General features: G+C 37.5%; 1 long non-coding RNA gene across 1 annotated transcript; it reads left to right on the top strand.

The window, feature by feature from the left end:
- Window positions 1-2,983: 2,983 nt before the first annotated feature.
- LOC109037072 (uncharacterized) lies at window positions 2,984-14,353 on the top strand. Its single transcript, XR_011899526.1, has 5 exons — window positions 2,984-3,703; window positions 8,529-8,721; window positions 9,089-9,182; window positions 10,324-10,394; window positions 14,036-14,353. It is a non-coding gene; the product is annotated as an uncharacterized lncRNA (long non-coding RNA).
- Window positions 14,354-24,990: the final 10,637 nt, after the last annotated feature.

Genomic DNA, 24,990 nt, shown 5'->3' with positions numbered 1-24,990 from the left:
AAGGAAATTTTGAAACAATAAAGCGCTAAACATGTCAAGTAAATCCAGAGTTAGACAGGTGACAGTTTGCAGTACAAAAGTCATAGCTTCGAGAAGAAGTCATTTAAAATTCTAGGTTCCCCGTGTTCACACCACAATTAACTTTATACGACCTTACTATTCAGGAAGATGAATTAAACTGCCCCCACCCGGAAACTAGCCTTTGGGTCATAAAAGAGAATTTTTCGTCGAAATCGAAATTTCAAAATCTGGTGTCATGGTTGATGCAATCAATTCCTTCTTGTCTGAAAAGAGAGAATTCGGGCTTAAAAATTACGTCAGTTGCAATTGTGCTTCATTTTCCATGGGCCCCAAAATCGATGAGTGCGGCGGTTTCACTTCAGACCCTTGCCTTAGCCGCAATCCTATCACTATCAGCAATTCAGCACACCCGCATTCAGCATTGTTGCAACAGGAAAGAGTTCACATGTGCAATTAATGATTAAGTTCACGATTAGCGCCTAGTTCGCGCAGCAAGCGCCACGAACCACGATACCGTCTAGCATCGGTCTACCGACAGCTCCACGCCCCCTCTCTCCTCCTCTTAGCCTCTCCCGCCGCAATCCCCCCCCCCCCCCTCAGAAACAGAATCATCGAATCTTGCGCCCTCACTTTTTCCTCTGTTTCTCGGTGTTGCTAGCAATCGCCTCTGCACATCAAACTCAAACTGGGAGCAATCCTTATTTTAGGAGGGAAAGAGGCGAACATAATATAATTTTCACTAATTTAGGTATTTACCAGGCTATATTGTGTTATAATTTCGCCATTGCACTTAGGAAATCATATACGTGTAATTAGGCTAGTAAAGTCAAGGATTTCTTGTTGCATTTAATTTTTTCGAAAGACGAATGGTCATCGTCTTTGGCTCAAATTACGTGCGCATTATCAGGATGGTTTCAGGACATTTTTTCAACGATTTTTTGTCCGCGCACCTTTTTTGTCCAGTAATTTACGCCTTCGCGTAAACTGAGCAACAGTGACTTGGTCCAGAGCGTTATATTTTAGTCGGTAAGTAAAATTATATTGACAGTATGGAAATGAGAAATTGAGAGAGAAGGAGGTGTTGTTATGGTTGCTCATTTTCTAAATGGAATGTTATTACTTTCTCCTTTTGAATCATCTTTTTAAATTGTCATTGGTGAATATTTGGTTTTATTTCTATCCTTAAAATATTGAATGTACAATATACGTTATATATGTACACGGAGAAAAAAAGTTCGGCGTCAGCTACCGAACTTCGGTTGCCTGTGCCGCTACGATTGGTTCATATGGAACACCAATTATAGCAGTTCACTGAACTCCAGTTCTTCGGTAGAACGAGCCGAAATTTTTCGGTTGTCAGCACGAAGTTCTCGGTCCGGGGAACCGAACTTCGGCTCATCGTGCCGAAGGCTTCTGTACACCTAACCGAAATTCTTGGATGCATGAATCGAAGCCTAGTGGATCTTATCAAGGTTGCATTAAATTCAGGGGGGCTCTTATTGCTCTTAGCCAGGGGAGGGGGCCTTTTACCCAACCCCCCACAAATAAATTTAAAAAAAAAAAAAAAAAAAAAATAGAAGGGTATTACAACGCCTGAACAACGATTTGATGGGATAGAAATTTTTGCCTACATCGGGGATCGAACCTAGAACCTACCTAACACTAATCGAAGACCCTACCTACTGAGCTATGCCGGACGCTTGGGAGGAAAGGCGAAAAACTTGCATTAATCTTCGAATTGAACTGTGGACAACCAGGATATATCTAATTTACATGGATTTGTTCGTTATTTTATTTTATTCTATTATTTTACTTCATTTTACTCTCTCTATGGAACATGAAAAAATGATGAAAATTTAAAAAAAAAAACCTCAGATCAGATAGCAAGGAAAGGAACGAGGATAGAATACATACTCAAATTATAAACGCACATTATACCGTTATCAGTTCCCAAAGTTCACACCAGATAATATCTTATGCTCAATTTCAAGGCATTTTTTTAAATGATAACAATCACTGCACTTAGCAAGGTACAAACAAGAACATAAGTTAGGTAGATAGCAAATAGATAATATTAGGTACGAAAGGTCTACTAAGTATATAATTAAATTGAAAGTGCCCAGCATAAGGAACCATTTGTTATCACCAATAAATAAAATATGTACACTCCCTTACACAAACATAATAAATTTAAAATCATATCTACAATTGAAAGAAATCAGAGGAAAGGAGGACTCAAGCTTTCCTACACCGCATCATTCTCTACAAATGTAAAACTTGGCTATAGGTACTGATGATGTTGGAAATAAATGGATCAATTCTCCCGCAGACTTCCAATTCTCTACTCTTGACTCCTTAATAATAGCCAAATCAAAACAAAGCATGCAGGGAGACAAACATGAAGCTGTAACCGTTTCCATGAAATCTAGACATAATTATGTAACACTGCAACTGATAATGGGGCCATGTTAAGGTAGTGCATAAATTTACTTACAGACTTCTCATCCGTGTCAATCACTGTAGCTCCGTAGTCTGCGCTACGAGTTCTATGGGTTGAAAGTGTACATCGAAGGATATTCTGCTAATGATCAAATTATAGTTTCGCAATTTAATTACAGTAAAGAGCTGGAAACTATAATAATGAACGATGCAGGCTTTGATGTTTCGCAGGAGACGAAAGAATAAGTTAAAATAAAATAAATCACGGTCAATGATAACCTTTCAGCAAATTGGAAACACAAATTCAACTTTGTGAACTTTTCCACATACTTGAGGGTGACTAGGACTAAGCTATACAGAGAAAACCGAGTCATTTTTGGACAAAAGTAAGGTACATGAGATGAGAGTAGAGATGACCGTCTCTGGTCAGAAATTTAAAGTTGAGTATAAAAATTTTGAAATGTGCAAATGGGCAATGAACTTTCCCTCTGGCATACCTAAGTCTCGTAAAGTAATTAAGGTGATTCGATGGCTTGTCGAGTTGAGAATCTGTGATAAGAGATCGCGCCACGGTCGACAAAGAACCGCGAAATTCGAAAAGCCGCCATTACGCGACTCTCGTGACGAAAATGGACTCTCTTTGAAAAAAAGAGTCAGAATATCAGATTTTTGGAATCGCACTTCTGTTGCCAGACGTTAAATCGATCTGCACTCAAAATTTCATTGTAGAAAATTAAGAATTGAAGCCGGCTAATTTTCAGAGGTGAGGACACCTCATGTGAGTTCTGAGCAACTGCATGAGAAGGAGCGAGTTTTCTTTAAAATTAACCCTTTAATTTTCTTCATCTAAATCGCAAATGTCAAGCCCATTGCTTTAAATTGATGCTCCGAAAATTTCAGGCCAAACAAAGTTAAATTGAATTCAGCGTTTTTTAATTGCTGACTCCACTTCGAGGTCTGTGATTCTTCCTCCCGTGTTTTCCAATGTTTGTTATTGTTACCTACGAAACCTAACCTCAAAGTTTCCTCGAATGTGCGAATGAAAACAAACAAATCTGTCGCGTTGTGTGAAGTGAAATAGTTTCGTGATTTGTATGTGAGAAATCTCACTATTCATCATGAATTTGGCTTTTCGGCTTACTATCAGTATCTAAAGAAGAAAATGTGACTCCTCCCTGCCTGAAATTAAATGAATTCAACTGCTTTTCCTCATTGTGGATCACCGTCGTTACCTTCATGATAAGTAAGTGAGGATTTATTTTTACAATTTGGATAACGATTAGGATGTTGATACATTTCCCAAAGTAAGAAAAAAGGGAATAAAATTTTCATCAAACTACTGTCTAATACGAACTACCATTAATTACTGTCATATAAAGGAGACTATGAAGAAAACAAGCCAAACTTCTAGTGAACCAATTTTCATCCCTCGGTGGCTAAACTCTTATTTGCCACTGACAAGAGCTTATCTCTCCCCGCCACTCCATGACTATAGAAGCTTTTCAACAATTCCTTCATATCAATGACTTTAATCATAATGCTGAATCTAACATTACAAAAGTACGCAAATGACTCAGAAGAGGCAAATGAAAGTTTTAAAAGTTTTCAAAGAAAATACTTGACATTATTACAAAGAAAGAAGTTGGAGCATATTGAAAAAGCCATGAACAATAGTAAAAACCTGTTAAAAATACTGTGGGATCAAGTGAAGAGAAAATCAAATTTCAAAGAAGAAAGTAAAAATAATTTAATGGAAAATAGGAATGAAATATCACCTCCTGAAATAAAGAATGAATACAATACATTTTCAAAGACGATAAAAGAAAGGGTTACTCTCATCAGAAGAAGCTACAATCTCTGATACTTAGTTCCCATTGTCAAGGGATGTTTTGAAGTTTTAGATTGGGAATTTCTTAAAAATGCCTTGTTGAAAAAGTTCAACTTTTCCTCAAAAGTTAATAAAAATAAACACTTGGTTTTTTTTAAACAGATTGAATCATTTTGTCCTGCGACCAGATTAAAGTTTGGAGACGTAAAGAATACCTGAGAGGATTATGGGATTCAAAAATTATGAAATATACTTCCTCTAAGTTTCATCACAGACTTAAAACTTCTGAACACTATTAGAAAAATTAAATAAATAATAAAAACTTTACGTAAAAGTAAACTTGAATAGAAAACTCACAATGATTTCATTGTGTAAGTAGATGCAAAACCAATTAATCATCGGAGACTTCCCTCGCTTAAAAAAAAGAAAGACATTTAGGAAAAGTCAGTCTTGGGAAACCTTCATTTTGGGTTCCTTTGGTTACCACAGCTATTTATTGTTTGGCTTGAACAAGACCTTTAAAAGACACATATCAACGGAAAGAGCAACTTATTTCTATGTAACTAAAGATTGGAGAGACACTTTCTGTCACGAGACTTAACTTAGGTTTTCATTACAGACTTGAGTTACATATTTTGAATGTTAGGGGGGAAAAAAAAAACCTTTAACTGCTTTGAATAAGAAAATTGAATTTTAAGCATTTTTACAACAATCGGACCCTTCCATAAATGTTTGTTTCTCTGAATCATGACAATGAATTCGTGAAAAGTTCCAAGGTTTAATCAAACTGGAAAAATGTGTACATTGGTTGCGATGTGTCAAAAACTTCGCTTCTATTCTATTTTTGACAGGGAGATTGAGCCAACATCATACCTTGAAATTGTCACAAAATATTCTTCTTATACATAGAGAAGAAAAATCACTGAAGTTTTCAAGAAAAGACTTCGGTAGATTTCCATTTACATTACTGCCCACATTCTATCGTGAGATTGAAAACTCTCGCTCTTATTTCACGTGTGTGTTTGACTGATTTTTTTATAATCTGGATGGGGATTTGATCTTCACCCACTGAACTTTTACAGGAAAATATTGAATGGAATGAGCATATAAACATGATAGTGAAAAAACTAAGATCCTACAGCTATGCAATTAATAGACTAAGACATTTACTAAATAGAGCTGGTTTGATTAAGCTTCATTATGCCTTTATCTACTCGATGATAAGATATGGGATAATGCTCTGGGGAAACTCGAAAGGAGTTGATAGAATATTTAAATGTCCGAAAAGAGTACTACGTAACATTTTTGGACTTAAAAAAAGAGAAACATGTAAAGTGATATTCAAAGAAAATGAATTAGTGACTGTATACAATATATATTAGAGAATCAGTTTTGTTTGTAAATAGAAATAGGCACTACTTCACATTTAATAGAAAAAAAGTAAACTACAGAGGCAGAAATGAGATGAACATAAGTATAACAGAGATACCAAAAGGAATGATTGCCAAAGGACCCGAATTCAATTGCTAGAAGATCTACAATGAACTGCAGAGAAATATGAAAGAAACTAGCATTTGCAAGGAAAATGTATGCTATAACATTGAAGAATATTTAGAGCAAAAAAATTAGAAAATTATGTATATTAGATCTAAAAAATGTCTGACTTTGTAATCTTTTGTTTCAACTCAAAAGAATCAATAAATTCCCTAGTAGCAGCGTTATATAAAAATTATTAAAAAAAAAAATCGTCATTAAGTAAGTTGTAAATAATCTGTAAATAAAAATTAAATGATGTTCACATAAAATTTAAGGCCTAGTTTCCATTTTTATCTGCTTGATTAAATCCTCTTTACGTAAAAAGTAGGTAATAATTAAGTAAAAGGAAGAGAACAGGAGGAGTGAATGTCATAATTTCGTTATGATAGATAAATAAAATTTTTGTAAAAAGTACATGAAAATTACTTAAATATTAAGTAATACGTACCTAATTTTTTTTTTTTTTTTTTTTTTTTTTTTTTTTTTTTTTTTTTTTTTTACTACTTCAAATAGCCCTCAAGGGCTAATCCTACGCTTTAAGTCCCATCCCCCCTCCGTCCCTACTGAACCAGTCCCAGGCAACAATTGTTTGAGACCATCAAACTCGGGTCGCCTGGCCGGGAATCGAACCCAGGACCTCCCGATCATAGAGCAAGCGCTACAACCCTAGTAGCAGCGTTATATAAAAATTACATAAAGTTAATGTAAAGAATGTATAAAGTGGTTAATTATATAAAAAAAACATAATATTTATATAAGAATGTGTTGAAGAATTATTGACACTAAAAAAACCGTAAATGTTATTTAAAAAAAAGATACAAAAAAGGAATAATTTATGTAAGCAAAAAGATATAAATTTTAAAGTTTTTTTGTATAATATTCATAATATTTTTAAATCAATATTAATTGAAACATTAGCATAAGGATTACTTAATTTGCATATAATTTTTAGATAATGAAAATAGGAAAAAAAGAAATTTATGTACGGAATTACTTTTAAATTTTTAAAAAAATTTACGTAATATTCATACACATTTTAAATTAATATTAATTGAAATTTTAGCGTAAAAATTACGCAATTTCCAAATAAATTTCATGTAAATATGACCTGAAAAAATGAAAAAATTTATCCGGGTGAAAAAATATAAAGTTTAAGAATTTTTTTATATGTTCATATGTTTTTTAGATGGATGCCAATTGAAATATTAGCAAAAAATTACGTCTTTTCCGAATAACTTTTAGGTGAATAAAACATGAAAAAAATAATTTATGACATTAACTCTTCCTATTCTTTTCCTTTTTATTTATTCATTACAAATTTTTTACCTACACAAGAAATTATGAAGAAGATGAAAATGGTAACTAGGCCTAAAATATTATCAAAATAATACGTACCTTTTCGTCGGCCTCCTATGGTGTAGTGGTTGTAGCGCTTGCTCTATGATCGGGAGGTCCTGGGTTCGATTCCCGGCCAGGCGACCCGAGTTTGATGGTCTCAAACAATTGTTGCCTGGGACTGGTTCAGTAGGGACGGAGGGGGGATGGGACTTAAAGCGTAGGATTAGCCCTTGAGGGCTATTTGAAGTAGTAAAAAAAAAAAAAAAAAAAAAAAAAAAAAAAAAAAAAAAAAAAATTAGGTACGTATTACTTAATATTTAAGTAATTTTCATGTACTTTTTACAAAAATTTTATTTATCTATCATAACGAAATTATGACATTCACTCCTCCTGTTCTCTTCCTTTTACTTAATTATTACCTACTTTTTACGTAAAGAGGATTTAATCAAGCAGATAAAAATGGAAACTAGGCCTTAAATTTTATGTGAACATCATTTAATTTTTATTTACAGATTATTTACAACTTACTTAATGACGATTTTTTTTTTTAATAATTTTTATATAACGCTGCTACTAGGGAACCACTACACCATAGGAGGCCGACGAAAAGGTACGTATTATTTTGATAATATTTTAGGCCTAGTTACCATTTTCATCTTCTTCATAATTTCTTGTGTAGGTAAAAAATTTGTAATGAATAAATAAAAAGGAAAAGAATAGGAAGAGTTAATGTCATAAATTATTTTTTTCATGTTTTATTCACCTAAAAGTTATTCGGAAAAGACGTAATTTTTTGCTAATATTTCAATTGGCATCCATCTAAAAAACATATGAACATATAAAAAAATTCTTAAACTTTATATTTTTTCACCCGGATAAATTTTTTCATTTTTTCAGGTCATATTTACATGAAATTTATTTGGAAATTGCGTAATTTTTACGCTAAAATTTCAATTAATATTAATTTAAAATGTGTATGAATATTACGTAAATTTTTTTAAAAATTTAAAAGTAATTCCGTACATAAATTTCTTTTTTTCCTATTTTCATTATCTAAAAATTATATGCAAATTAAGTAATCCTTATGCTAATGTTTCAATTAATATTGATTTAAAAATATTATGAATATTATACAAAAAAACTTTAAAATTTATATCTTTTTGCTTACATAAATTATTCCTTTTTTGTATCTTTTTTTTAAATAACATTTACGGTTTTTTTAGTGTCAATAATTCTTCAACACATTCTTATATAAATATTATGTTTTTTTTATATAATTAACCACTTTATACATTCTTTACATTAACTTTATGTAATTTTTATATAACGCTGCTACTAGGGTTATTATTATTATTATTATTTACAGGTTTCAATAATCAAGGTGGAATTCCAATTCCAAAACAATGGAACAATAGAACAACGGACAATGGACAATGGAAAAATTTTAAAAATACTTAAATGCGGCTGATTATCAAAGCCAATAAAGAATGTGTGATGTTAGTCATGTAGAGCAAAAACCTTGGATTGGAGGAAGAGAAATCCAGTCTGGTTGGCCTGTGGTAAGAAAAATTGATGATATTAGTTGATAATAATCTGCATTTGGATTTCCACACAAGAAAAATAGTGTGGAAGGAATTCCTAATTGGCAGACCAACTATTTTGCTGGTTTTTCCCATCATTCCGATGCATTGATGCAACATACCTAGTTTTTGAAAAATATTCATGTGTGAACTTGGCCACTTTTTCAATGGTGCATCGAAGCACATTACACTCTCTCTCCATATCAACTTTACTTTCGATATCAAAAGTTATCATTTGGTATCGAATTTATCAATAATTTGTTATTTATTCAATACAAAGTTGAATTATTTTAATTACCAACTGGATACTGCCACTGTGCTAAAAAGTCTTTCCTCCCTTTTACAGGATACCCAAGTTTATTCTCTCATGTTTTGATTTCACATTGATCACAGCAAATTTTTCTGAGGAAGCTGAGGTTTTTCAAATCTTTCATACTACAGTAAGTTCCTTTTACACTCATTTCAGTCCTGTTAAGAAGCATAGTTTACAGGAATTAGGCATATTTCCCAATATCTTCTGGTCTAGCAAAAGTAATTTTCATCCAAGCCGCCAATTTCATACTTTTTTTCACATTTTCATTCAATTTTCAAAAACCGTCCATCTTCGAGTCCTTCCCCCATTATATTTCTGTTTCAAAAATTAAGGATCGGCCCAGAGATCAACATATGAAGATAAAAAACTTAAGATATTTTAACATTTAGCATTCCTGGAATCAGCTGGTCAAAGAGGCTCTCAGTATTCTTACTTCAATATTTACTTTTACAGTAAACTGGTTCACTTATTCTTAATTGTTCTTTAGGATTCTGATTATTTGGTTTTCCAGTTCCAAAGTTATATCTATGCTTCATGAAAGCCTCCTTTTCTGAAAGCATAACTAATACAATTTATAAGAAAAAAATTAATCCATTGTCGTAACGCACCTGATTACTCTGCAATCGCATACATTATAATGTGAGGATTCATATCTCCTTGTATGGGTGGGTCCATCTGTACATCGTCCGCAAGATCGTCGTACAGCCTCCATCGTCCATTCCGATCTCGCGCATATGCAACATAGTGGCCGGAGGTGCCTGTGGTTACCTCACCCTCATACATCACAATTCCTGTAAGATTATACCTGAAACCAAAGACAAGAAAAAATAAAATAAACTGATGATTCTGGAAATGAAACATGTAAGCTGCGAATAAGTGCATTTTAAATCATTCGGGAGAAAGAATGTTTTGATCAATGAAATTACCATTTCAGACTTGGTGGCTCCTAAACTGTTACTAAATGTATAATATTTTCCGGTGTGACTGAGATTAAATTATTTGTCAATTACTCTGAGGCGTTACAGTTTTTCAACTGTATCCCCTCAAGTCTATTGATAATGCATCTAACAAAATTTTAAAACATATTTTCGAAGAAGCAGAAGTCCCAGTATTCTTCAGTGATTTTTTCACACTCAGAACTCTCCAGATTGATTGTCAGTGTGAGGCACTTCCAGCAATGTCGCAGGCCATAATAGTTCCTCAAAATGTCTCTTAATCTTGCACTACAACTCTCACTGATCTGACTCTCGAATCTCTTTTTTTTCTAGGACACGTGATTCGTACATCAAAGGAGTACTTTTTCCCTGACTGACTTCCCTATCCTGAGACACCTAAGCAAGTAAGTCTTCTTGTTTGCTTCAACATTTTGAAGAAACATTTAAAATTTGCCCAATCTCGGATAAATAAATTTTTCATCTAGATCGTTTATGAAAGGAGCATACCTTTTCTTATCTGCAACAATGGATGTTTCCAAATCTTTAATACAGAAACAGCCTTTGAAATCAGGGTCCTCAGTATTAAGCGAGCCATCCTTGAAAGTGTCTACTAACAGTAGAATGTGGCACTTTCCAAACTTGTAATAGTCTAGAAAGCCCTCGATGCAAAGAGGCTGCAGACGCCTCAGTATACTGTTGCAGGGAACGGAGAGCCTTAGTTGAAGGGGGGTCGCGGACCCCCATTCCCTGTTTCAAGTCAATGAAGAAGGGGAGGGGCTAGCAAGAACTTGATATCATGTAGTCTCATAATTCACCAAAAAGTGACTGAATTTGTTTTTCCTGCAAACTTTTCATGAACCTCAGTAAAAATGTACACAGACCTGTCAAAGGATTTCTTCGTTGGATTGAATGACTTAGATTTGTAGTACTTTAACTTTCCTTTCGCCATGCTGCTAATATCTTGACATCAAAATTCCAATAATTTACACTAAAGTACAGTCACTTTAGCTCGTTACTTTACGTAAAAATCGAAACTTTACTGACTGAAAATGGGCCCCTCTAATCTCACAGGTATGAGAGCAATCACCATGTCCGAGGTCTGTTCAATGAGAAACCGGATTTTGATGATAACTAGCCCATTGAGGGTCCGAATTGGGTTTTCTTGGACTTTCCTGGTAGCTGATAACATACTGAAGACCGCTAGATGTACGAATTTTGTTTATTTTGATTAGTGTTCATTCTGTGGTACCGTGCATGCGAGTAAGTCAGGTGCGTTCTGCGATTTTCCGTGGTTTTGATTATCCGCGATTTGGAATGAACACGGTTTTAATTATCCGCGAATTGTATTGTTCGCAACCGTTTGAAAACAAATGATTCCCGACCACCCGAGGTCATAATTATCTGCGTTTTTTCCGTGGTCTTGATTATCCGCGATTTGTAATATCCGCGACCGTTCGGTAAAAGACGCTCCGTCCTTTCAGAACTCTCACAAAGGACCGTCTATAATTATGTCGCTCAAGATTTTGGAATTTTAAGGCCTCGACATCCCTCTGAACATGCATACATTTAGAGATCTCCCCCCCCCCCCCCAGTCGGTCCCTCCGAAAAATTACGTAACATCTTCTTAGTTCCTTTTTTACGTAGAAACTCGTTACTTTTTCATATGTATTTTCATCGTAAGTTTCGGGGGAAAAAATAAATCCGCGATTTTCATCGATTTTGGCGGGACCTAATGTAGTGCTTGATCCCTCTTTTCCTCTCGTCACGCATCCAGAAGCTGATTCAGACCCCCTCAATTTACCTAGAACGTGACGTTACTTGGACCGCGTTTAGCAGGAAGGAACCAAGCCACAACAGCTATTACCTACTACATTTAAAGGGGCAATTTAATTTTTTACAAGAGAACGTTTGTGCGGATTCCTTTGAAAATTTCCTGTAGAAAACTCATTGAATTTTGCTCAAAAATCCCTAGAAGCGTATTCTTGTAAAAATTAAATTGCCAATTGAATTTGGCAATACCTATGTAGCGTGGGTCCTCTCTACTTAAAGTGGTCTACTTATTAATAATATTTTTCTACAATCTTCGTCCCTCTCTTCTGCAGGTTTCAGTGAGGTCCGAACGACGTCAGACATCGTATTTTTTATTGACAAACGACCACGAGGCGTGAGGAGGTACATGAAGAAAATTGACTGAAAATATAAATATATGACAGATTCTGGAAATAATAATTTTATAATTACCTTTTGAAGTTTTTGTCGGAGAGCGGAACGGCGTGCCGTTCATTTCATCACTTGTCTTGGTCAGCATTTTTAGAAATTGGTACTCCCGGTTTATAAAAGTTGTAAAATGTATGCAGGTGGGTATTGTGGGAGGAAACTGAATGAATAATGAAATTTAGCAAAGCACTGCACTCAAATTTTTAAGTACACATTACACTTAATTTTTACTACTTTCCGGTTTGTGTTTCAGGCCGCCCCAGCCCCCCCCCCCCCCAATTTTGGGAAACAATTAGATGAATTGAAGTAAAGTCTATCTTTCGTAATCGTACAGGGGGCGTCCAGGGGCCCATCCAGGGTCGGACTGACGCACCTCTGAGGGCGCACACCCTTAGCCGGCGAAGGGGGCGCAATGTGATATTTTGCTCAGGAGTATGCGGGAACATCTCTCGGAAAGGCCAAAATTTTTTAAAAATCAAACTCTTCTAAGTAGAATTTTGACGATATTTTCAGGGTCAAAATCAATTAATCTTACAAAGGGAATTTCTGAAATTGAACATAATAATAAAAGTATCGGAAGAATTGTGAGATGAAAAATGTAAAATCGATCAATCGAAGAAAAGCTATTCGAGGCATCCAAGCACCATTATCTCTGGAAGAAACAAGCCAGAGCTAAAGAGATCCAAAATCATGCTTTTGAAAACTGAAAGTTGGAAAATGAGGGTCACAAGAAAACAAGAAATACTTCAGACCCTGTATATTGTATAAGTAACCAATACAATACATTTTAAATTTAAATTTTTTAAATGTTTAAACAAAGTGGGAACAATGAATATCAGGGCAAGATTAAGGGGGTGGCCACATGGGCCGCGGCCCATGGCAGCAAATTTAGGGGGCGGCAAATTTTTAAATTTTTTTAAATGTAGGTATAAAAATAGTGTATTTACTTCGAGAAAATACACCAAAAATGGGATTCAGAAAAAAAAAAATTATCAATGAGAAGAGGGGACAAAATCTCCCTTTCCTGAGAGTATAGTAATTTCTAATTTTGTTGTTTTTCGGTGATACAAGAGACAGCACCTTTAATTAGTCGAATTAAGAGAGGGACTAAACACGCAATTTGGCCTGGTGCTCAGCGCAGAGAGGAATGATGACGAGGACTTGAGATGAAAAGGAGAAGCCCTCGGCGCGGCGGTCGGCATGTAACACATATTAGCGCCTACAAGAATGCATGAATACTTCACGCATTGCGTCAGACTCAGTGCGGTCAGCAGCGGTCGGCGTGAAACGCATAGCGCCTACAAGACTGTAGGAATACTTCCCGCATTGCGCCAAATACAGTGCGGTCAGCGCGGCACGGCGGCGGCGGAAGTTTAAATTATTAAACCACATATATGTTTGTTCTTTCATAATTTTTTCGTTCATTTCTTATGAATGGAAGGCCTTGTCCACACAGAGATAGTTTTACGAAACTTAACTTTCGCGCAAAGTTCCGTGAACTTTCGCTAGTAGTGTTGATAGGACTTTCGCAAAAAATGTGTCTAACACGAGTGATCGCGTTTTATGCACCCCGCTACCTCCGGCACGTTATTCTCCCCGTCATTTTTCAGAGGGGCTCTTTATTCTCCCCATCTTCTCTCAGGCCATGAAGTAATGTACGGATGTAATCATCATTGTTCTAGGGATGATAAGGAATCATGGTGCCAGTTGAGTGGACACATGACTCTCCATTTTTTTGAAAATGTATCTTTCCTCCAACTGTTGGAATCTGTTTGTTGTTTCTTGGTTTGGGCGCTTTATCAAGTGTATTTTCTTCTCTTTGTTCCAGAAGTTTGAAGAAATTTTGAGTTTACATCAGCACAATCTATTCAGGCGCTTCTGATGATTATTATGGCTGTGCAATGACTACCTGACCGAATCATAAAGAGATTTTCTCTCCATACTCCTTGTATCACAGGAGCGGAACAGAACCCTCTATTCATGGATTAGATACATCATATCTACTTTTCCTGTTAACATCTTCACCTGAATTATATTTACTTTTGTTCAGATGTAAATCTGTATTACTTTCCAACTCCCAATTTGTCAAAGCAAAAGTCTCAATGAAATTATAAGCAATAAAAATATATTGATAATGTAAAAGAAAGTAGCTGTATATTCTTTCATGTGCTTCTGTCCATCCATACTACTTATGCATTTTTGTATCTTTTTAATATAATTTACGAAAAATGATCGCTCTTTACTGTGATCAGAAGAAACTATGTGCAAATATTTCCTGCTGCTATTGATCATAACCTTCTTGAAAAAGGCGTTTCATTCCCTCGAAGGTAAATATTTGTAATTTCTAGATGGTTACTTACTGGTGGCATTTTAGTTGAGCATTGAAGTTTGAAGGGAACAAATTAAATTTTAGAAATGCTGAAGAGAGTTTTGATGAAAACCTTCTTAGATATGTTTACCGGCAAACCCCGTTTTTCAGGCAGACCTAGGTCTGCCTAGGCAAACCTAGGTCTGCCTAGGTAGACCTAGGTCTGCCAAGCACCTCGTTTGGCAAACCTAGGATTGCCTGAAAATTTTAGGCAGACCTAGGTTTGCCAAAAGTGATTTTAGGCAAACTAGGTTTGCCAAACGATTTTTTTGGCAAACCCCGTTTCTGATTTCTACCGCTAAAGTGACTTTACCGGAAAACTTTTTCTACCGCTAAAGTGACTTTACCGGAAAACTTTTCTACCGCTAAAGTGGCCTTACCGGAAAACTTTTTCTACCGCTAAAGTGACTTTACCGGAAAACTTTTTCTACCGCTAAAGTGACTTTACCGGAAAACTTTTTCTACCGCTAAAGTGACAGTACGAATTCAATGAGAAACAACTATTTATCCCCACGCAGACCGGGGCGAGCGGTGGTTTATTATAAAAGAATCACAGGTGAGGCTGAATAACAGTGTAACATAATATCACAAGTGCTTAAAACAGGGCACGAGAAATCTGAGTAGCAAAAAAAATTGGAAAAAAAATGCAAAATTTACAATTACAATTTGAAAAAAGATACAATTTGAAATCGTTACAGATTCCTTGTCACTTTTTTAACATAATATCATAATATCACAAGTGCTTAAAAAAGGGCATGAGGGAAAACGTTACACAATTGATGCAATTCGAAATCATTATAGATTTCTTGTCACTTTTTTATTTTTTAGAGGAAAAGTACATTCAAAGGAAATTTATTTATTGTTGCAGCTGAGGCTGGAGTGACATTTGGAGTTGCACAGTTTGCCATTTTTGCGGCACTTACACTGGTTTGAGGTGCAACCTTTTTTGCAGTTGCACCTTTCGAACCCCTGCGCAGAACCCCCAGCAACACTGGCTGCGGCCGCACGTACCGTAACCTTTTTTTCGGCTGGCACCTCACTGACCGATATGAAGGCCGTGGCGCACACGTCGAATTCCGACCGACAGTACCTTTTAGGGAGGATGCCGTCTTTGGTCCCTATTTTGTATAACTCGTGTTCGTTTTTGTCGAGAATTACGCCGATTATGTTTCTTAAACAAGCACGAGGCTTGTCCACGTCTGGTATAGGTATTGTTACGTTGTCGCCGACCTTCGCTGGCGGATGCGTTTTGTCCGAGTGCAGACGCATCTTCTTAGCTTGCTGTTCCAAACCAGCAGCTGCCTGACTCCGAGCTTTTCGGATGTTCTTCCTCGTCGCGCAGTTGCCGCACAAGACTTCATGTTCGCCTTCCGGTTTTTCTTCTGTTGTGTCCAAGTCAGCACCGCACGATTGGCAAACGTTTCCGGCGGAAGTTGTGACTGGACTAAGTTGAGGTGGTTGAGTCTGGGTAGTGTTTCCGGCGGAAGTTGCGACGGGACTAAGTTGAGGTGGTTGAGTCTGGGTAGTGTTTCCGGCGGAAGTTGTGACTGGACTAAGTTGAGGTGGTTGAGTCTGGGTAGTGTTTCCGGCGGAAGTTGTCACCGGTTCATTCTCGTCGTTTTCTTCGTCATTTTCTTCATTGACCTGTGAGGAAGCCAATAACTCCTCCAGCTGCTCCTCCGTCTCAACATTCGCCAACATATCCGGCGTCAAACTGCTTGTAGTGAGACCAACTCTTGGCTTCATTCCGAATAATGCTTCGTATGGGCTCATTCTGATACCGGCGTGATAAGCACGATTTTTCATGAACTGGATGAAAGGTAACGCGTCGGGCCACTGGTTCGTCTTTTTGTCAATTAGCCACGCCGCCAACATATTTTCCACGTCCTGGTTGGCGCGCTCAATGGTTTTTCGTTTGGTTTTCTTCCCGGCACAGACCTCGCACATCCCTAGAAACTTTTCGATCATAGGTCTCGTAATGTTAGCATATTTGCGACCTGAAAGCAGAAAAACAAGGACAAGTAATTTCAAACAAGTCAGCCAGTGCCGAGTATTTTTCCCGCGATAGATAGATGGGAAAATACTTGACCCAGTCGCTCTCCTATTTTCGCGCCTTGAGACAAGCTGTCCGCTGCATGTGCCGCTAAGTACAGTGAAAATCGTGGATCGGTAAGATAAGCAGCGACAGCTCGGAGGTAGGATTCTCGACTGCGAAATGAAAGGTCCACGGTTCGAGTGTGACTGGCGGCGCTTAATTTTTACATCGAATTTAAAAAAAAAAAACAAAAAATTTACCGAACAAATTAGTGAGATAATCAATAATATTAAGTGACATAATAAAATTAAAATAAATCTGAGACCAACATAGTTCATTATTTTTTTAAAAATTACCATATAGAATACGTCAAGGCTCGTGCTATAAAAACAGAAAATAAACAGAAAAAAAAAAATTGATAAAAATAATGGTTAACTACGAAACTTACCAAGCTCTGCTTTCAACCGGTCTCGACCTCCGTGTCCAATAGCAGCATGAGTCGCTTCAATTGTTCCGTATACTTCCTCCAATGGAACAAAATACACAATGTCATCGGTTCCCGTTGCTTTCACCAACTTTTCTATACCCCCGATTTCAATAACATTAAACCGCCTAACACGTCTCTTCTGTTGGGGGGTTTTATTCCGAGCACTTCTCGCGGCTTTCACTTCATTTATCAGATCACTGTACTGTTCTCTGGGAATAACATGCAATTGGTTTTTTTCACTATCTTCATTTATAAAACTACGTAAAAAAAGTTCAAAATTAACGTTCGCGGTAGCCATGATTACTCCGTTGCACAAAAACAAAACACTGATCACTGTCCTCCGTGGACGCCGCGTTCCGCGAAGCGTGTTTGGTGCGCTACCGTTCGCACCTAATCCACAAGAATTTGTCTTCCCTGTCATCTAATTGGAATGTCCACTGATAACGCCGCCGAATTTTTCTCACGAGTGCTTCCCTTGTTGCCAAGTAAGCGGTGAAAAAGTTTTCCGGTAAAGTCACTTTAGCGGTAGAAAAAGTTTTCCGGTAAGGCCACTTTAGCGGTAGAAAAGTTTTCCGGTAAAGTCACTTTAGCGGTAGAAAAAGTTTTCCGGTAAAGTCACTTTAGCGGTAGAAAAAGTTTTCCGGTAAAGTCACTTTAGCGGTAGAAAAAGTTTTCCGGTAAAGTCACTTTAGCGGTAGAAATCAGAAACGGGGTTTGCCAAAAAAATCGTTTGGCAAACCTAGTTTGCCTAAAATCACTTTTGGCAAACCTAGGTCTGCCTAAAATTTTCAGGCAATCCTAGGTTTGCCAAACGAGGTGCTTGGCAGACCTAGGTCTACCTAGGCAGACCTAGGTTTGCCTAGGCAGACCTAGGTCTGCCTGAAAAACGGGGTTTGCCGGTAACAGATATATTGCCCTATGCAGCAAATTCCAGGGACAGGGGAAGGGTGTGGCAAAGTGTGGGAAGAAAGGTGGCAGCTTTCTTGATAGAGAATTCCGATTAAAATAATTCGTATCCATAATATTTTATATGTCTGTGTGTAAGGAAGTTGTTCAGGATTTCTGTAAGAGAAGACCTGAATATAAAAAAATAAAAAAAGAGGGAGGAGACTTGAATTACCTCATTCGCTTATTTTTCTTCTTCAGCAAGTGTATCACATTGAACCTAAGATCATAATCACACAAGGAAACCAAGCTTGTATACAGGGTGGCCCAGACCTACCGTACCAGGCCTTTTTTTCGGTTAATTTGGGTCGCACGAAGTCCAGGATCGCGGGAATGAATAGGGAATCGACCCCAAGGAATCCGAATTTCATGGTCCCAGAGCCCCCCTTGCGTCCCTTGGGGGGGGGGGGGGGGTAAAGGGGGGTCCGTACTTCAAAAGTCAGGGTTTATGTCAAAATTTTGAAATTATTTCATCGGAATCAGAACGTACGGAAATTTTTAACTCAAATCGACACCAAGAAATTCAAAATCGGCCCATCCGTTTCCAAAATACCGACCCCTAAAGGTGGGGGACAGAGCCCCCTTTCAAAAAAATTCAAGTTCGTAAAATTGACGTGGAGACTCGGAAAAAATGTGTTTTCATGGGTAATCGACCCCAAGGAATCCAAATTTGAGGGTCTCGTTGTCCTCAGAGACTTTTCTGACGGGGCACTGGGGTAACCTCCACACTGGTCAAATTGAAAAGTTCAGAGTCCCCCTGTGCCCCATTAGAAAAGTCTCTGAGGACAACGAGACCCTCAAATTTGGGTTCCCTGGGGTCGATTACCCATGAAAACACATTTTTTCCGAGTCTCCACGTCAATTTTACGAACTTGAATTTTTTTGAAAGGGGGCTCTGTCCCTCACCTTTAGGGGTCGGTATTTTGGAAACGGATGGGCCGATTTTGGATTTCTTGGTGTCGATTTGAGTTAAAAATTTCCGTACGTTCTGATTCCGATGAAATAATTTCAAAATTTTGACATAAACCCTGACTTTTGAAGTACGGACCCCCCTTTACCCCCCCAAGGGACGCAAGGGGGGCTCTGGGACCATGAAATTCGAATTCCTTGGGGTCGATTCCCTATTCATTCCCGCGATCCTGGACTTCGTGCGACCCAAATTAACCGAAAAAAAGGCCTGGTAAGGTAGGTCTGGGCCACCCTGTATTGTAAGAGTAAAATTGCGAAAGAGAAAAAATGAAACAACAGTATTTTATCCATTCAAATGCCCAATTCAGTTGCTCAAATTTTTTGCCTGACCAAGTGCCCGCTCTTGAAGTCATTCGCCTTCTGCGATTCAGAGATATTTTTTAAATAATATCTTCAAAATAAAGTCCACATCTGCATAAATATACCAATTATTTCGGAAGTGTTTTTGAATTTTCTTCTTGATATTTCTTGAAATCATTATTGCAAACTTATTTTAATAATAATTTCACTATCCAGAATTTTTGAGACGTTTTGAAAAAACAAAGCAAATACTGTAAGCATTCAATTTAATCCAAAAGCAATAAGGTAGAAGTTGGCACCAATATTCCAAGCAATTATTAAACAATTCTCAAGCAAAAAAATTTCTTACCAAGAATAAATTTAGAAAAAGGCGAAATATTTTCACTTATGCACACATACATTGACAAAAGCCTCACGATATTTCTCGAATATGCTCAATTAATTCTTGAAGTAAGTTTAGTTTTTCTGGGCGTTATACAGTATAATATACAGACAATAATTTATACAAAAGAGGTGATAAATAAGAAAACAAAACAACCAGTTAGGGCGAGGAGAAAGATTATTTATTATGAAAATGGGAGGAAGGAGGAGAGGAATCTCTACAATGAGTTCCGCATCAATGAGGTGTTACCGGAGCCATAGGCGAAACAGTTACGGGTGACGGGGAAACAAATGAGTTGCCGTCAGTTCAAATTTCGCGCCGCCGAGTGCCGACGGACTTATCAAGCCAATTGCGAGCAAGGAAGGGAGAAGCTGCCGGAAGATCAGACGATGATCTTCTGGCGCTAGGAGCCGGCCTCGCCGACGGCCGAGCTCGAGCCGAGAGACGACGCGACGGACCGGGCATACGCAGACGAGACCGAACGTCAAAACACCTAACTCGAGAACAATGGAAAGTGGTTGACCAGGAGGGGGGATGATAACGACGGCAACAGCGAACTACAGCACTACACAGCTGATCCAGGCTTCTCTCTCGCACTCATACGCCAGCATACCCCGAAATCTCTCTAAAAAAACCACGGGTTTATTTTTCGGATTTGGTAGCTGAAAATTTTTGAGTGTGTTCGGGAGGCATGCTGCTACAAAAGTGCGATTCCTAATTTGACGAAAAAAATCAAATATTAATTAAAATTGCGTTGAAAGTGATCTTTTTTTAGCAGCGCGACGTGGTGGCAGAATCGTGCAACTCAGCCATCGAATCACCTAAACTTCAAACCTGTCTTCTACAATTTGATCTTAGTTCCTTTCCTAGATTATAAGCGGATAAGCGAAACGATTTTGTAGGTTAGGTCGATAAGAGAAAAAACAATTGAGTTCCGGCACTGAGAGAAGCTATGAGCTGATTTCTAAGTCGATATTCGAAGTTAAATGTATGATTAATGAGTCACTTGAGAAACAATTGTCACTTTGAATTCTACAATTGAGAGAAAACAACAAATGATACGCACTTTCTGAAGTCCAGCCGAGCTGGATCAAGGCATTCAAGCGGACGGCTTTTACTTGCAAAAGTTAGAAATGGATAAGAATATGCTTTCGTGTGTGTTTTAAGTGTACGATAAGAGGAATTCGTAAACTCACATCTCGCAATCTTCGGATCGTACGCACTACGTAGTTTTGTTCCGAACGGAACGATGCACGTCGCGCTTCGCGCACTGGTTTGCGGAGTCATCAATGCGTTCAGAGACAGAGAGCGCTAGCGTCGTTCCCTGTCTGCTAAAATCTTCGGTCGCTTGATACGAATACCCAGTCGGCAAAACGAAAAACTTCGGGACGGAGAACGAAAAATGCTCAGATCAGCAGACAAAGGCCAATTTTGGGACCACGGTGTGTTATGCCGAACACGCCCGCATACGCCCCCGAATATTCAGTTCCTCACGCCGAAGTCGGGCCTACCGAACCGGTCGGCGCAAATCCCCGAACTTTTTTTCCTCCGTGTATAGGTACTTTTTTTTATTTTTTCTTTACGAAATTATTACTGCATTCTGAAAACATTTATATTTTTAAAACGAGACAAATATTTGTGAAACCTTTTCCAAGCGACATTAATCTCGATGAGCCGCAGCTGTGCCGACAAAAACTGCAAAAATGAATTAAAGAGGGGAAAAGACCAAGAAGCACGCAATCTTTAGTTTTAACACATTTGTACATCGATATTTTAGAGTCAAATACGTCAAATTTTGAGCGTTTCGTTGCGCGTACACCTCGCTGCAGCATAATAAAATCACAAAATGTAAAAAAAAAAAATTATAGTGCTTTGGAAATCATTGAACTAGACACGGAACCACCAATATTTAAAAAACACACATTATATTATTATTCTCCTTTGATAAATTGATACATGTTTTTTCCCCATCAATTTTAAATGAGAATAATCAATGCAGAGTGTGCTAACATTTCAAAATCATGAGTTAAAAAACGCTGACTATGCGAGTATAAATATTAAAGCCGAACAGAGCGGAGCGGCGTGCTGCCAGCGCGAGAGGCTCACTGGCGCCTACAAACCTAAGTGGATACTTCAAGCATTGTGCAATGCGTGCACTGGCGCCTACAAACCTAAGTGGATACTTCACGCATTGCACAATGCTTGAAGTATCCACTTAGGTTTGTAGGCGCCAATACGCGTCCCGTGCTGGCCGCCCGCCCGCAGTGCAGCGGCGCCTGAAGCAACTATTTCACAACAGAGGTGTTGCATTGTATTATACGAAATTGGACGTATTGAGAATGACAGGAATCCTTTAAAAGCACAGATCTTTCCTCGCGAAATAAATCAAGATACCTATCGTACACAGGAAAAATCTATGAGCCTTTAGCTGAGGCAAATATAGAGGTTCATCCGGGTCAGGTATAACAAGGTGGGAATTTCTGGAAAGATAATTAAGTCCTGTTACACCAAAGAGGTGTAGAGAGTTTTAGTGAATTTTGCCGTATGGAATTGACACTCCCTCATTTTTACCAAAACTCTCAACTACATATTATTCTCCGTTGGACCAAACAGACAAAACAAAAAAACAAGCAAACCCTCATTCTTCCAAGACATTACATATTTTCATCCAAAAACGTCGTGAGCAATTGTCGTTTATATTTACATGTGGGCCAATTAACTTTGGGTCTCAACTGGCACGTGGGCCAAAACTCCCGTGCCGAAAAAACGCGTGGACGTAAATTACTGGAAAAAACAGGTGCGCGGACAAAAAATCGTTGACGAAATGTCCTATAACCATCAGGATCGTTCTAGAAAATTTCGCACTTAAAGGAATAAATTAGTTCTTCCATAGGGAAAAAATCCAAAAAAAGGTCGCCTCATTAAAGTAATGCGAAAGGGAGCTTTACATACCGTGCGCAGATACCTAATTTTTGCGATTTCGAGAGCCGACAGGGTTACAGTACATCTAAATAATGCATTGCTTGGAAAATTGACCATGTCGCAATAAAAATCAGTAATGATTTCCATTTTTGGCACGGTAGGCAACGCTGGAATTCAGTTCAGGGCCTCAGGAGTAAGGAAACCAATCAAAGCTTGAGTTAGTGTCGCATGAGACGGATAACAAACGAATTTCATCATAACGCCTGGATGCAACAATTCGAGCTCTAAGGATGTCCGTGTTGCATATACTCGTAAGTGAAGGCGTTTTGACTTCAGGCACTTGCCGCCTCACCAGCGGTGCTCAATTGAGCTAGTCAATGAGAGGAGTTGGACAAAATTGGAAACATTTGTCCATGTTAAAACAGAACGTAGAGGTTTTAGGTAATGTTTCATGAGTTTTTTTTTTTTAAAGAAAATCTCTTAGTTTTGAAAAATCACCATAGTGTCACACCTTTTAAAACTCGCCTAGGTAAATTTCATCTATCAAATGTTTTCTTTTTTAGTAATCTCCGAAGGAATCTTTTTCGAAAATAATTTTTAAAACATTATTCTGGGAGTATTAACAACTTCAGGCGAGCGATTTTAATGACGTCTGATGGCTTATCGATTTTTTCTTTTTTTAAAATCAAATTTATTTGATCAGTATTCAAAGTGAGAGAGAGAAATATTTGTCAGAATTAGAAAGCAACTCCTGCACTCAGACTTGACGTGCCTTGTTTTTATGTGAACGAGAGTATTCAAATTGAAACTTATACCCAACTGTACAGTTACGTCAGCGTCTGCACTGTCCGAAATTCCTCAACGATTTCTTCAACCTTGGATCCATCAATCATTGATGGATATCCTTAAACTTGGTGATCATATTGCGTCTTTCAGATACCAGGGTTTGAAAACCATTGTATGTTTACGGCAGAGGCCAGTGGTCAAATCAGGAATTTTGCCCATGCAAATAACCGAATATTCTCTCTCGGAATGAAATTTTGAATATTTTGCTACTTTTGGAAGACATACTACCTTTCACATGCAAATGAGAATTCTTTGTGATTCATTGAGTGCCCGTCATTTGGGGGTCAATTTGATGCTTTTTTAGTGCTTAAATGAAGATATACCTCAAAATTACATCGTATTTTATAAATGCACAGTATTTACAATGTCGGCTCTTGAGGTAAATGTAGCGTAAATTAATTCCTAAAATCTGAGAAAAATGCATAGTCAACCAATTTTTTTAGCTCAAAATACTCGTTTTAAAAAATCGCGATCTTTTTATCAAAAATATCTTTGGAACGTGATCTTTGGAAATCTTTAAACTTTGACATCCCACACAGGCATTGGACAATATATAGCGACAACGTGTAATATTACTGTTGGTCTTCGACAAATGCATCATGAGAATCCAAAATCTAGTGAGTATCGTCGAATGCTGCAAAATTGTTACCCTCATTAGAAAAATAACTATTAATGTTTTAGCTTCATGAACCTTTAAGTTGAGAGATTTCGCTTACATTTCAGTCTTTTTCATGACAAGAATTTTTATATTCGGGTTCTGGGTCCCTATTAAGGAGGAAAACAGTTGTACAACCTTAGCAACATCCAATGGCATCGACCAGATTTTGAATTTTTAGTCCTCGCACACACCATCACAGTACCTATTATCACTCACCATGAGTTTTTGAAAAGCGATATACGTCCGTCCAACAATAACGAAAAATGACATTACAGGCGATTATTTCAGACTCACTGAAAAAGAACCTCGGTGTATTTGCTAAGAAAAGGGTAAAATTACCAAGAATTCAGGGTTCTATTTGATCCCAGTTTTTTCTTGGTAAAATTACCATTTATGGAATTGGTACTTTTACCGAGAGATCTCGGTAAAATTATTGAACTTTCTCGGTAAGTTTACTGGACTTTGGTGAAAACGCCAATATTTTTTATCGACTGTGGTAGAATTACCGAGATAAAATGGCAAAGTTACCGGGAATTGATTACCAATAAAAGTGGTATTCTTACCTGAAAAAAAACAGTAAAAATACCGGTTTCTAGGTAAGCTTACCAGTCTGTCTTGGTAAAATTACCAATAATTGGTAAAAAAAGTGAGATGGTAAAGGTACCAACGGACCTTGGTAAAAACGCCGAGAATTTTTTTTCAGTGCTAAGTCTGTAAGTTTCAACCGACCAAAAACAAATGTTTAGTGACCAGTCCCAGTAACCTATACATATTCGAATGAGAAACGATTCCGCTTTGCTTTATTGTTTCGTTCGAGCATGCGCCGACAAATGGACGTATTTATGCTAAAAGGAACTATGTCACACGCAAT

This window comes from Bemisia tabaci, chromosome 3, assembly GCF_918797505.1.
Source record: "Bemisia tabaci chromosome 3, PGI_BMITA_v3".
In the NCBI taxonomy this organism is placed as follows: Eukaryota; Metazoa; Arthropoda; class Insecta; order Hemiptera; family Aleyrodidae; genus Bemisia; species Bemisia tabaci.
The sequence above is the reverse complement of the archived record's forward strand: the minus strand, read 5'-3'. Positions and strand labels throughout refer to the sequence as shown.